Below are 15,885 nucleotides of genomic sequence, written 5' to 3' on the forward strand. Positions count from 1 at the left end.
CTTATTACACTCTTACACTATCTTCTTACACTTAACACTTTCTTCTCTGTTCCTTTTCTTACACTTTTGCCACCCCTAACTTTCTTGCACTCACTTTTTAGCACTCTTCTTCTTCGCTAATAACCTCTCCAAAGCCCTATCTATTCTGTCCTCACAATCACTAATATCTGGTAGTCGCTTCATTCCTTCACTCGTTCTTCTCATGTCTTCTCTTGCATTTCCTCCATTAGTCTTGTCTATGCTCCTGACCTCAGACACTTCCAGCTGTTTCCCTAATCCTTCGTCCGCAGTATTTTGTATCTGCCTCACGTTTTGTTTTCCTCCTTGGTTTATTGGTTTCTTTATAGTCAATCTGTATCCAAGATTCCATTGATATACAACGGGCTATTTACTAAAGAGTGGCATATGCTTAATTTTTAATTTTTAACACTCAGTAACGTGGTATTCTAAAGGAATCCATATATGTATGATAAGAACTTTTTTGTGTTAAATATTATTAACGTACCTTGTTAACATGTTTCGACCTATTTTCGGTCATCTTCGGAACTGGTCGTTGTTGGTCTTAGCGCCTTTTGTTTCCTGTGTGAGGTGCGAAACATTGTAACAAGGTGCGTTAGTAATATTTAACACAACAAAGTTCTTATCATACATATTCCGAAGTGATACAGTGTTAAAAGTTGTGTGTGTAATCAAGATGTAGAATTCGTATAATTTTTATATTAACACGACGATATGATTTGTTAGAAAAATCAACCTTTTGATCCCTTAAGTATATTTTTTAGAGATGAACAACGCGCATCGTTGACGTAAAGACTGCTTGTGAGTGTTTTGATCACTCCCGAAGTCCCGAACGTCAAGCAGCATTGAATCGCCACAGTTGTTTATACCTGACTGAACTTGGAACTGTTACATATATAAACAATCAAGTAGCCTATTTCAAACATCATCTCTACCTTTCAGTGTATAATAATCCGTTCCCGAGTTTTTATTTAATTAGGTCTACTAGGCACTTATTAAATGGCTAGGAATTTTCTTTTCATATGTTTGAGATCAAGTGTGCAATCTCAAGTAAAAAGATATTAACGTTATATTTTCTGTTTCTTAGAAATGCAAATTTATTTGAGAATTGTTTTTTTTTATATTTATATAACCATAGGTAATATCATATAATAGAACCAGAGCATTTTTATAACTAAGATGCTGTTCTGTTTTGTCTTTTTGTCTCATTTAAACATTTATAATGTTATTTATTTCAATGATGTATCTTATTCAAAGTTACGAAATCTTTCCACGCCGACCAAATGCTATTTCGAGAATGATGAGCGAGACTCGAAGCGCGCCGAGAATGACGAGACGAGACTCGAAAGACAAATGCAACGAAGACAGCGAGAGCGGTAGTTAGTTTTGTTCGTCTCTAATATTTTTACAAAATTCATTTGTTCCATAGATGAATGTTTACTTTCAAAACCTATCCTTAACTACTTTTACATATGTATGCAATTTATATTGGTTTTCAAAGTGCATATAATTTTTCCTGTCGTTGGAAATTCCTTCCTTCCACCCAATAGGTTTTTGGAAAAATAGAAAAGGTGGATATTAGGACATATCTGCACAAAATTTTACTATAAAGGAACTTGGAAAAAATGTAATGGTATACTTGTATGACTGGTAGAAAACATTGACAGCTGTGATCAAGCCATCTTCTCAGTGATATTTCAAACTTTCTGCTGCCAAGAGGGTTATACCAAAAATACTTTCTATAGAAAAAATGTACTTGTAAAGGGGGAAGTGAACTCAATTCAAATAGTGGAGCATTTCAACCAGGGGTAAAGAAAGGAAAATAATTTCACAGATTGTTCCCGGATGTCTTCCAAATCATGTACCTTTGAAACAGGAGAATCTTAATAATATAGAAACTCTTCAAAAACGTACTACGGTCATGATTGGAGAAATTTGTGTGAGCTGTCATTCTACTAGTATAAGAACATTATAAATTGTGACTTCGGGATGGACAGAGACAAAGAATTTGAAGAAGAGGAGGTTGACAATTTTCCAGAAGAAGATGGTTCGAGGGTTTAAGCCTTAATTCAGGAACTTTAAAATTACTAAATAAGAAAAAAAGAGACAGGAAGAGAGAAAAAAATATGACATAAGTGTAGAAGTTCAGTGGTTGAATATAACATAAAAATATTTTCTGATTGCAAAAGGTTTAGTATGTACTGCAGTTTTATTTATAAATTGTTAACTGAATTTAATTTCTGAAGTTATTCTTACATTTCTTTTATTTTTCTGCATTCCCATTAAAATCAACACAAACATAAAAATATAATTTTTCAAAATTCCTTCCTTCTAGACTGTACAATCTACAATAGCCACCGGTGTAGCTCAGTTGGATAAGGCGCTTGTCTGCAGATCCGGAGTTGCGCTTGGGCGGGGGTTCGATTTCCTGTTAGGCTGATTACCTGGTTGGGTTTCACGAGGTTTTCGCCAACAGTAAGGCGAATGTCAGGTAATCTATTGCAGATCCTCAGCCTCATCTCGTCAAATATCATCTTGCTATCACCAATTCCATCGACGCTAAATAATCTCGTAGTTGATACAACCTCATTAGATAACCAAGCAAAAAAAAATCATCCAAAATAAATAACTCATTATAAATTTGTAGATGATTTTTTCCTCCATTACTTCTTTCTTATGTGCTCCTCAATTTTTTTTTCTCGCGGTTATTTATACTCGCTTTAACATCTTTGGTCATATCGAGAGTTAATCTTTGGTTGAAATCCGAAGGGCTGTGTACTATTGTTGAGACTGGTTCTATTGTTGTGAACTAGATGGCGACTGTATATGTATTACTGGTTCGTTATGAACAGGCTTCGAAACTTTGAACCGGATACAATAAGTTTACTGTCCTTGTACTATAGGTTGTTGACTCGCTGCAGGTAGTGAAAGGTAGAGATGTGTTGAGGTAACAACGTTGCTATTTAGAATAGAGTACGGTAGTATGGGGAAACGCACACAAATGGACATTCTGAAAGTAAATATATATTACACAATGACAATGTCAAAATAATGTGAAAAGCATTTATTCTACCGTCTTTTATAGGCATTTGTGTTTAATTATACACAGTGTTAATGGTGGAAATAAACATATAACAATTTTAATTTCTTCATTTATCCTATTGGTCGTCTTTAGGAAGTGCAGTTACAGTACCGAATTGCAATGTACCTCCTACAAGATACATTCTCATTGTCTCAAACGTAAATCCTTTTCGGTTATCTGACAAAGTTTGTACTGTAGAAAGCTGCGCTCTACGTCATATAACGTGATAGGAGCAAAACGAAGAAACCTAACATCATTGCAGTCTCTAAGGTACAGTCCTTTATTCTCGGGTGACTCTTGTCCACTAATTTGCTGTTTTTGTTACAGAATGTTCCATATCCGTTATTTTTACATAAAACTGATTTCCACTTCTGTTTTACACGTTCAGTAACCGGTGTACTTGATGTCTCATTAATTCTCTTCATCATTTTCTAAATTAATTTGAGGGCTTCCGGCATCTCTTGCTCTGACTTTTCTAACCGTATATTACTTTCAGACACAGTTTGAAAATAGGTTTGTATGAAAACCAAATTATTCATCAGAACCTTCAAATCCAAAGCGTTCTCCTTTGCGTATTTGTTGGCATTCATTCTACAGTACCCCCACCCACTGTACGCTTTACCACTGTACTCAGTACGCCGTTATGCGGATTTCCCACTGAACTTCTCTATCGGGTCCGAAGTCTCGAAGCCTGGTTATGGATATGATTTCGGTGATGAATAAGGCCGGTGATTTTCAGGGATGTTGTGGCCCGAATTTCCTGGCATTTGCCTTACGGTTGAGGAAAAACCTTGAAAAACCTCAACCAGGAAACAACCCGACCGGGAATCGAACCTGGGCCCGCTGCGTAAGAGACCAGCATGCTGACCCCTATACCACAGTCCTCAAATTGTAATTCACAGAAGATTTGATCACTTCTACCAATTACTAAGGAACTAATAGTTTTTCGCGACTTTCTCAGAATCATTTAGAATATATTGAATGTAGAGTGTAGACAGTTTTGCAAATGGATGCTTCAAATCTATGCTAAAATGTCGGGAAATGCAAGCATGAATATCTCAGTGGCAAAAGGTTAAAGATATTTTCATTTATACAGGACATTGTGTCGCTGCTTCTCCGGACATGCATGAAAAAAACTCTAAAACGAATAATATGATTTCGTTTGAATTTGTTGGAAGAGAATTCTGCGAAAAACTGTCGACATGTTTCATTTTTAATTCAGATCGGATTAGCTTACGCTCCGGCGGACATTTTATTTTATCTCTCGGTTAAGCGATAATACAACACGATATTATGGAGTTCGCGTTTTGAGTACGTTGACATGGAAACGAAATTTTATGCGGAATAATTAACATTGCACGATAAAACTAGTATCGATATTGATCATAGCAAAAGGCCTAGTCCTGTCACTAATTAGCAAACACCAGCAACCCGATTTATATACTAGACGTCATTATTTGAGAGATTTTGGATTCGTTCTCTGATGGCGCTATATATACAAATAGTTTCTATATTCTTCCGCAAGGGGAGGTCGTAATGCTTTAATGGAACCGAGAGTATTAAGAAGTACAAGCCAAAAGGAGAATAGCAATGACAAAGAAAGCTTTTAATAGAAAAGATAGTATTTTCTGCGGATCTGTAGAAAATGAATTAAAGACGAGATTATTGAAGTGCTTTGTGTGGTGTGTAGCATTCTATGGGGCAGAAACATGGACATTACGACGGAGTGAAGATAAATTAGTTAGGAGTATTCGAAATGCGGATTTGGAGAAAAATGTAGCGTGAGAAATGAACAGACAGAATTAGAAATGAAGCCGTGTTGGAAAGAGTGGATGAAGAAAGAATGATGCTGAAGCTGATCGGGATGAGGAAAAGGTATTGGTTGGGTCACCGGCTAAGAAGAAACTGCCTACTGGAGGATGCACTGGAGAAAATGGTGAGTGGGAGAAAAGTTCGGGGCAGAAGAAGATAACAGATGATAGACAGGATTCGAGTATTATGGACCATATGCGAAGAAAGAGGAAAACTGGAAAAGAGGGAAGGTTGGAGGAAGCGTAGTCTGGAGTGAAAGACCTGCCATTGGGCACAAAACCATGAACGAAAGAATTCCAAAAAAGTTCAGTTTCAGCGTAGGCAGCAAACAAATAATTTCCATATAATAATAATAATAATAATAATAATAATAATAATAATAATAATAATAATAATAATAATAATAATAATAACAGTAATCATAATAATAATAATAATAATAATAATAATAATAATAATAATAATAACTGACAGGACGTTTCATGAAATCGTTTCGATTGCGAGCAACATCAGGAATAAATGAATATAATTTTCTGTAATTAATTTATTGTACTTCCTACCATTGTAGGCTGTCCACAAAAACAAAATATACATACATAGGCTACATAAGTGTTCTGCCCATGGGCAGAATGCTCCAATCTTTCCTACTATCTGCCTTCTAAAGTTTATGTGACTGCTGTAACCTGTATTTTTTTTTTTTCCATTGGTTTAGCTTTAGGTTTAAACGATGAAAGAGTAATGGAACGGAGAAAAATTCTCTCCGGCGCCGGGACTTGAACCCGGGTTTTCAGCTCTACGTGCTGATGCTTTATCCACTAAGCCACACCGGATACAACCCCGACGCCGAACAGAATCGTCTCTGATTGAGTTCCAACTCTTGAGTTCCCTCTAGTGGCCGCCCTTTGCACTACGTCATAGATGTCTATGAACATCGGACCGAAGTCCACACATGTGCTCAGGTGCACTCGTTATGAGTGACTAGTTGGCCGGGATCCGACGGAATAAGCGCCGTCTTAAATCACTTCGTGATTTACGCATATCATATATTATTTCAATGTACCGAAGTACATATGATATTTCCATGCAGATATTCTGCGTCATCATACGATGAAAGAGGGAACCCAAGAGTTGGAACTCAATCAGAGACGATTCTGTTCGGCGTCGGGGTTGTATCCGGTGTGGCTTAGTGGATAAAGCATCAGCACGTAGAGCTGAAAACCCGGGTTCAAGTCCCGGCGCCGGAGAGAATTTTTCTCCGTTACATTACTCTTTCATCGTATGATGACGCAGAATATTTGCATGGAAATATCATATGTACTTCGGTACATTGAAATAATATATGATATGCGTAAATCACGAAGTGATTTAAGACGGCGCTTATTCCGTCGGATCCCGACCAACTAGTCACTCATAACGAGTGCACCTGAGCACATGTGTGGACTTCGGTCCGATGTTCATAGACATCTATGACGTAGTGCAAAGGGCGGCCACTAGAGGGAACCCAAGAGTTGGAACTCAATCAGAGACGATTCTGTTCGGCGTCGGAGTTGTATCCGGTGTGGCTTAGTGGATAAAGCATCAGCACGTAGAGCTGAAAACCCGGGTTCAAGTCACGGCGCCGGAGAGAATTTTTCTCCGTTCCATTACTCTTTCATCGTATGATGACGCAGAATATCTGCATGGAAATATCATATGTACTTCGGTACATTGAAATAATATTTAGGTTTAAAGTTTAATTTTTTTTTGTTATTGTTTGTGTATTTCTGGTGGTGTGGAAGAGATGGCCTGATGGCCTTAACCATACCAGAATAAATGATATAATTAATTAACACAGCAATAAACAAATAAATAACTTAATAAGTATATAAATGAAATAAAAATAAATACAGAAATAAATAGATAAAGCTGATAGATAAATAAATAGATAAATACATACATAGATAGATAAATGAGTAAATAAATAAATAAATAAATAAATAAATAAATAAAAGGAGCTGGCCAGTATGTCCACAAAACAATATTTGTGTTTCCGCGAAATTAATTAATTAACTGGATTCAGAATTATTTCTCCTTTCATTACGAATCTTGTTATAAAGAAATAATTTTATTGCCCTTATCACTCACCAATATGAGAAGCTTTTGTCATCCAGTATGCTCTCAAGAAAACTGAAAGTTAGAATTTATTAAACAGTTATATTACAGTTATTCTGCATGGTTGTGAAACTTGGACTCTCACTTTGAGACAGAAACGGAGTTACGGATGTTTGAGAATAAGGTGCTTAAGAAAAATTTGGAACTAACAGGGATGAAGTTATATGAGAATGGAGAAAGTTACACAACACAGAACTGCACGCATTGTATTCCTCACCTGACATAATTAGGAACATTAAATCCAGACGTTTGAGATGGGCAGGGCATGTAGCACGTATGGGCGAATCCAGAAATGCATATAGAGTGTTAGTTGGGAGGCCGGAGGGAAAAAGACCTTTAGGGAGGCCGAGACGTAGATGGGAAGGTAATATTTAAATGGATTTGAAGGAGGTGGGATATGATGGTAGAGACTGGATTAATCTTGCTTAGGATAGGAACAGAGGGTGGGCTTATGTGAGGGCGGCAATGAACCTCTGAGTTCTCTAAAAGCCATAAGTAAGTAAGTATCAGTCACCAATACAAAATATCTCCAACAGAGGTTTCATAACTGTTTTTTTATTGGGTTATTTTACGACTTTGTATCAACATCTATAGTCCCGTCGCTCTAATTTCCGGCAGCCAATCGCGTTGCAGGTCGGCTACATTTAAACGTGTGTGTCTTGTGATTCGCTGAGGAAGACGTTATTCATTTCTTAAGACGCGATAAATACTTAATATAATCACCCATCATTTTAGCTCTTTAGTTGGCGTTCGCAGAAAACACACGAAGACGTTATTTGCCGCTCAATTATTCGCTGAATTAAAGTGCGTTTGATTTATTATCATAGGAGCTACGACATGATAATGTTTAACGGTGTTGCAAATAGATTCCTCGTATGGTAGCTCGGCAACGTAAGAACAAAAATGGCGAATGATACTACCTACCTAGACTTTATAGAGCCTTCACTTCCTAAGACGTAAGTAAAGAAGAGGAGTCACGCCAAAAATAGCTATAGGTTATTTAGCGTCTGAATGATATGAAGGTGATAATGCCGGTGAAATGAGTCCGGGTCCAGCACCGAAAGTTACCCAGCATTTGCTCCTATTGGGTTGAGGGAAAACCCCGGAAAAAACCTCAACCAGGTAACTTGCCCCTACCGGGATTCGAACCCGGGCCACCTGGTTTCGCAGCCAGACGCGCTGACCGTTACTCCACAGGTGTGGACTTCATAACTGTCCAACTACTTCAGCTCAAAGATAAAAACAGAGAGACAGAGAACTATAATGATAACAGTTTTTATTAGAAGAGCTCAACCATGAAATTTTGTAAGATAAATTGGAAAATAAATATATGGAAGGCTTTAAAGGAGAAGATGAAACAAGAGTGTGGAGAAGAAAGGGACTTGATTCCCAACTTAGGAATGGAAAGCAAATCATTTTTATGGCCTATAAATTTAGAAACAATTTCTTGTAAACATATATCTACAAATTTCCTTGTAATGTTTAACTTTATTTGAAATAAAATCAAAGTTGATAACGGTTTAAATTTGCTGCTACACGAGTTCGACCTACTTCTTGGTTCAACGACATTGCTAGTTCCAGTCAATCGGGCGATGCTCTTCCGCACGATGTAATTCGAAAGGGCTCCATTCTAGCTGTTCAGCCGCACGGCAGTACAGCGGGGATCATGAAAAAACGAACAGCTTTGTAACAGTCCGATATTACATACAATTAAGGCTCAAATAAGAATGCGGAGACAATCATGCACAGCTAATATGTTACTTACTTACTTACTAACTTACTTACTGGCTTTTAAGGAACCCGGAGGTTCATTGCCGCCCTCACATAAGCCCGCCATTGGTCCCTATCCTGAGCAAGATTAATCCAGTCTCTACCATCATATCTTACCTCCCTCAAATCCATTTTAATATTACCTTCCCATCTACGTCTCGGCCTCCCCAAAGGTCTTTTGCCCTCCGGACTCCCAATTAACACTCTATATGCATTTTTGGATTCGCCCATACGTGCTACATGTCCTGCCCATCTCAAACGTCTGGATTTTATGGTTCTAATTATGTCAGGTGAAGTATACAATGCGTGCAGCTCTGTGTTGTGTAACTTTCTCCATTCTCCTGTAACTTCATCCTTCTTAGCCCCAAATATTTTCCTAAGAATCTTATTCTCAAAAACCCTTAATCTCTGTTTCTCTCTCAAAGTGAGAGTCCACGTTTCACAACCATACAGAACAACCGGTAATATAACTGTTTTATAAATTCTAACTTACAGATTTTTTGACAGAAGACTAGATGACAAAATCTTCTCAACCGAATAATAACAGGCATTTCCCATATTTATTCTGTGTTTAATTTCCTCCCGAGTGTCATTTATGTTTGTTACTGTTGCTCCAAGATATTTGAATTTTTCCACCTCTTCGAAGGATAAATCTCCAATTTTTATAGTTCCATTTCGTACTATATTCTGGTCACGAGACATAATCATATGCTTAGTCTTTCCGGGATTTACTTCTAACCCAATCGCTTTACTTGCTTCATCTAGAATTTCTGCGTTTCCCCTAATCTTTTGTGGATTTTCTCCTAACATATTCACGTCATCCGCATAGACAAGAAGCTGATGTAACCCGTTCAATTCCAAACCCTCTCTGTTATCCTGAACTTTCCTAATGGCATATTCTAGAGCGAAGTTAAAAACTAAAGGTGATAGTGCATCTCCTTGCTTTAGCCCACAGTGAATTGGAAAAGCATCAAATGGAAACTGGCCTATACGGACTCTGCTGTAAGTTTCACTGAGACACATTTTAATTAATCGAAGTAGTTTCTTGGGAATACCAAATTCAATAACAATATTATATAAAACTTATCTCTTAACCGAGTCACTCGAACTCAGGACTTCCGGGGACAGTTCACTGGACTCGAACTCAAGTCTTCCAACTACGATGCTTCCGCCTGGGCACTGCTGGTTCACTCGCTGTCCAATACTAAAGTCGCGACGCTGTTATTCCCGGCGTGACTCCTCCTCTTTGCTGACGTCTTAGGAAGTCAAGGCTCTATAAAGTCCAGGTAGGTAGTATCGTTCGCCATTTTTGTCCTTTCGTTGCCGACCTACCATTGAAGGAATCTATTTGCCACACCGTTAAACATTATCATGTCGTAGCTCCTATGATAATAAATCAAACGCACTGTAATTGAGCAAATAATTGAGCGGAAAATAACGTCCTCGCGTGCTTTCTGCGAACGCAACGAAAGAGCCAAAATGGCGGGCGATTATATTAAGTATTTATCGCCTTAAGAAATGAATAACGTCTTCCTCAGCGAATCACAAGACGCACACGTTTAAATGTAGCCGACCTGCAATTCGATTGGCTGCCGGAAAGTAGAGCGACTGGACTATAGCAACTGACTCCTTCTTCGCGTCTCGTATTTATCACTAAACCATAGTTTCCAGAAAGTACGATGCTCGAAATTTCTACAGATACCGAGAGGATGGCGCCTCTCTAGACTTCTCTGGATTTCTCCCCGACGTCGCAGCTGCTTTACTTCCCACTCTCTGCCACGGCCCAGCGTGCCGTCGTTCCCCTTACGTCGCGCTACACCGCAGCGATCAACGTTTCGTCTCCCGTGCGCGTTCGAATCCCGACGCAACTGTCACAATATATTCAATAAAAAAGTATAGTATAGTAAGAATTAGAATTAATGTTACAGTCCCATAACTCAAAAACCTGACGTGCTATGATAAATCTGATTACAGATCTGGAATCACCGCATCAATGTTAGTATAAAACACTTAAAATTTTGTCAGTAGGAGACAAAATAGTAATATACGTTACAAGAGCGGTGTGTTGAAGTTTTCATGTTTGAGGAAAAGTTTGAAAAAGCGAAACGTAGTTGAGCTTTTTTAATTTCCGAGAATTGAAAGAAAACATACCGCTCGTGTATCGTACATTATTTTGTGCGAAGATAGTTTATTACATACCTGAAAGAGGAATTTCTAATTATTTGCAATGAAATCTCCATCTTGGTTTCTGTGCAATGATGGCAAATTTGCAAAACAAAAATATCTATCTCCAACATTGTTGCTTTAAAATGTTTTCTGTGTTTACTCTACTCCAGCAGGCCGTGATATACGTCTGTCTTTTTTTTCCCCCCGTCTATGATGAGTCTGGAGTCTTGTTGATTTTTTCACGGCTTCCTTAATGTTACTTGCATCACGAATGCAGTAACTTTAGTGGAGTTGTAGAGTTTACTTAATTTTTGCAAATATTTAAAAATAATAATTAACAGTGCAATTTAGGTGAAACTGCAGTGGTAAGTTTCCAATTTGTAATTATTACTATATTGAACGTCTCTAAAAATAATATATTAGGAGCCTAAAGCAGTAAAATCAATATGTCACTTAAGCGGTAAGAAGAGGGAAATTGTTATGTGTGTTAGGTTGGGAATACTGAATGTGGAATTTTAGACTTTCCGCGGATTCGTTTTGTGCGGAAACCAAGCAAATACGCACGATCTCGCACAATAGTAATATGCGTTACAAGGGCGGTATGTTGAAGTTTTCATGTTTGAGGAAAAGTTTGAAGAAGCGAAACGTAGTTGAGCTTTTTTAATTTCCGAGAATTGAAAGAAAACATACCGCTCGTGTATCGTACGTTATTTTGTGCGAAGATCGTTTATTACGTACCTGAAAGAGGAATTTCTAATTAGTTGCAATGAAATCTCCATCTTGGTTTCTGTTCAATGACGGCAAATTTTCAAAACAAAAATATCTATCTTCAAAATTGTTGCTTTAAAATGTTTTCTGTGTTTACTATAAGTTACTCCAGCAGGCCGTGATATACGTCTGTCTTTTTTTTCCCCCCAGTCTATGATGAGTCTGGAGTCTTGTTGATTTTTTCACGGCTTCCTTAATGTTACTTGCATCACGAATGCAGTAACTTTAGTGGAGTTGTAGAGTTTACTTAATTTTTGCAAATATTTAAAGACAATAATTAACAGTGCAATTTAGGTGAAACTGCAGTGGTAAGTTTCCAATTTGTAATTATTACTATATTGAACGTCTCTAAAAATAATATGTTAGGAGCCTAAAGCAGTAAAATCAATATGTCACTTAAGCGGTAAGAAGAGGGAAATTGTTATGTGTGTTAGGTTGGGAATACTGAATGTGGAATTTTAGACTTTCCGCGGATTCGTTTTGTGCGGAAACCAAGCAAATGCGCACGATCTCGCGCAAAGTTATTTTTTTGTAGGCCAGTGTAATGGGTCAAAAAAGTGCCTGGGTCCTACCCTCGTAAAGCCAGCCACGTGAATTCTATACAATAACATGACAGACGATATTCTCTAAACACAATTGTTTGAGTTCCTAAGTACACCTCTACGCAAGAGGTACAGCACAAACAGGCCAGATTGTTGTGCGAACTATTAGCCTGTCATCGGCATTATGTACACGGAGCCAGACGCAAACCCTGAACCTACAACTTGCAATTATTCATGGCTGCGCAGTAGCCCATACTTAACGTAGCTCATATCCTCAGGGAATTCATCCGATCTGATGCCCGAATGGACTGACCATCTGTCCAATTAATTACACGTATAGGGCACTTTTTACGTATCAGTGTACTCAAATATTTCCAAGCCTGGGGACAACTAAGCTTATGGTAATAAGCTTAAGGAACAACTCATTGTGTTATTTACGTACACTGCTTTAGTAACTGGACGTCAAAGGCATCTTGCTGAGTATGTAAAGGTCTGTTTCTACGAAATGTACCCTCATGAGGGAGCACTAACAAGTATGTATTTCCCAATAGACCCATTGCGCACCTAAAGCGCCATTTTGCTTGTTTTCTAACCTATATAAAAGCTCCCAGTATACAGGGTGATTCACGAGGATTTACCGTCACTTACAGAGCTTATTTCCGAAGACATTATCAACAAAAAATGTTATATAAACATTTGTCATAATCTCAATATTTTCAGAGTTACACTAATTTGAAGTTGTCTGTAAAATACCATTATTCTTGAGTTTTAAGGGTAAAATAATATTACAGATAAAGAATGAACTATTCAGGAGTATCATTTCTTTAATTAGCTAATATTCTGAAGCTAAAAATGTGTTGTGAATTCCATAGTTGCTTCGTACAGAATTTTTTTTTTCCGATTTTTAACTACAAAATTACATTTTTTTTACGCATTTATCACAACAATTGTTAAATGAAAGTCTCAGGAATCTTCTATTTCACATCAATAATAATAATAAATCTGTAGCCGAAATTTTTCTGGTAATTTTCGATTTTCCAAAAATAATTGGTCCTAACATATATAATTAACCACCCTGAAACCGAAAATCGCTTTTTTGACATTTTTGTTTGTATGTCTGTCTGTCTATATGTATGTTTGTTGCCTTTTCACGCGATAATGGATGAACGAATTTCGATGAAAATTGGAATATAAATTAAGTTCGTTGCAACTTAGATTTTAGGCTATATGGCATTCAAAATACATTATTTAAAAGGGGGGTTATAAGGGAGCCTGAATTAAATAAATCGAAATATCTCGCTTATTATTGATTTTTGTGAAAAATATTACATAACAAAAGTTTCTTTAAAAATAATTTCCGATAAGTTTTATGCCTTGAAAAAGTTTGATAGGACTGATATTTAATTAGATAAATGAGTTTTAAAATTAAAATAACTGCCATCTAAGGCCGTGTAATGAATTAAAAAACAAATGACTTCGTCTATAAAGGGCCTTGGACAGCAACAATCGAAGGCTATGAAAGATAGCCTACAGAGAATGTTTGTGTGTTTGTATGAAGTAATATCGGAAGCTAAATTAACCGATTTTTATAATTAATTATTATTTCACCATTGGAAAGTGTAGTTTCTCTATATGGACATAATGCTATAATGTTATTATAGTAACTTCTGATATAATATAATATAATATAATATTATATTATATTATATTATATTATATTATATTATATTATATTATACAATATAATATAATATAATATGTAATATTATATAATATAATTTAAGTTATTTGAAGGGTTCAGAACCATAGTGGGCCAAGCGCCATTTACTGAGTACGTAGAAAACAAGGGCTAAAATTAAGTTATTACCATAATTCCATGGAAACTATAACAAGTAAAATAAAATATACACATTAAATCTAAATGATGTAAATCTTCATTAAACTATGGTTTCTTGTAATAAAAATTAAGAAACATGTTAAAGGAATTGTCATTGCACCAAATGAGTGTCTCTGGACCAAAATGATCGCATTTTAATTATTTGGTTGCAATTTAAATTAAGTAACATATTAAACGATTTACCTTCTATCAAACACGAATGTTCCCTGGATCAAATGTCCTATTTTAATTATGTAATTACTTTATATTTATTTCTAACGGGTGCAGCGGAGCGCACGGGTACGGCTAGTCAATAAATATAAGAATACAGTTATATTGTCAGACTCCAAAGCAGCTATTTTATCAATAGTCTCTAAACACACACCTTCATCTCAAACAGTAGAAATAACTAAAATGCTCTCTCAATTAATATCACTCAATAAAAGAATTGTATTCCAATGGATACCATCCCACTGTGGAATCCTGGGAAACGAGAATGCGGATGCTTTAGCAAAGAAGGGCAGCACTGCTACTTACAGACCTGTTACTAAATCTACGTATTACTCTGTGAAAAGATTTATTAAATCTACATACTTAGACTTCAACAAACAAAATTTGATAACACAATCTGAAGGGAAAAAATGGAACTCTCTGCATCAAAATGCACAGTTAATTCCCGATTTACCACGAAAATCGTCTGTAGCTGCATTTAGATGGGTACAGGCCATGATTGTTTGGCCAAACACCTGCACAGAATTGGAATATATCAGTCCCCTAACTGCCCATTGTGCAACTCAAGCCAAGCAATGGATTCGGAACACCTCAAAATCTGTGCTTCAGTGGCTGGCCATGATAATATCTTTGAAAAATATTGGAGTGCAAGAGATCAAATGACTTTATTGTCAAACGCCTGGCATTAGAAAACAACAACAACAACAATAATTGTTACAAATCATGCCACTCTTGTAAATTCTTTAACACTGTACATTAGGATGCATAATTAAACTGTAAAGAATTAAGTTGTAGCAGTTTTAGTAGTAATAGTAGCAGTAACAGTAGTAGTAAGCTGCAGTAAAAATGCTAGTAACAAAAGTAGTTCCATATGTGGTGTATGTATCCTTGGACTGGTGACAATTTTTGTTTCAGCTGAAATACGTTTATATACGTATAAATTAGTTATAGTAATAGTAGTTTTATTTTGCCTGGCGGAAATAAGCTCATAAGGCCTTGTCTTCCACTCAACCAGATTTCAATAATATACATGAAATACAAAATTATGTGATAGATTACAAAACAACACAAAATAAGATAGCTTAGAAATTATATAAAATATAGTAGAAAAATACAAATAGCCTATACTATACTGGGGAATATATACTGTTACATTTTACTGTAACATATGTGCACGGCTTTTACTTCTGTGCTGTACCTAGCACCGTGTTGAACCTGAGATGTTCCACAGATTCTGATCTTACATTTAGACTAGTATTAACCCTACTTAGTGCAATGTGATTGGATTATATTCGGTCGTTCAGTTATACCGCTGCCTTCCTATCTAATCGTCTGCATACACGCATGATTCACGCTTGGTTGCATCAAGTCTGATTAACATCTAACAGACTGTCAAAATTATGAATGTTTTCTTAAACATAATTATGTTGTAAATTTTATAATATAGATTATACATTTTATTTTCGTAC

This window comes from Periplaneta americana, chromosome 4 (genome assembly GCF_040183065.1).
Source record: "Periplaneta americana isolate PAMFEO1 chromosome 4, P.americana_PAMFEO1_priV1, whole genome shotgun sequence".
NCBI lineage: Eukaryota > Metazoa > Arthropoda > Insecta > Blattodea > Blattidae > Periplaneta > Periplaneta americana.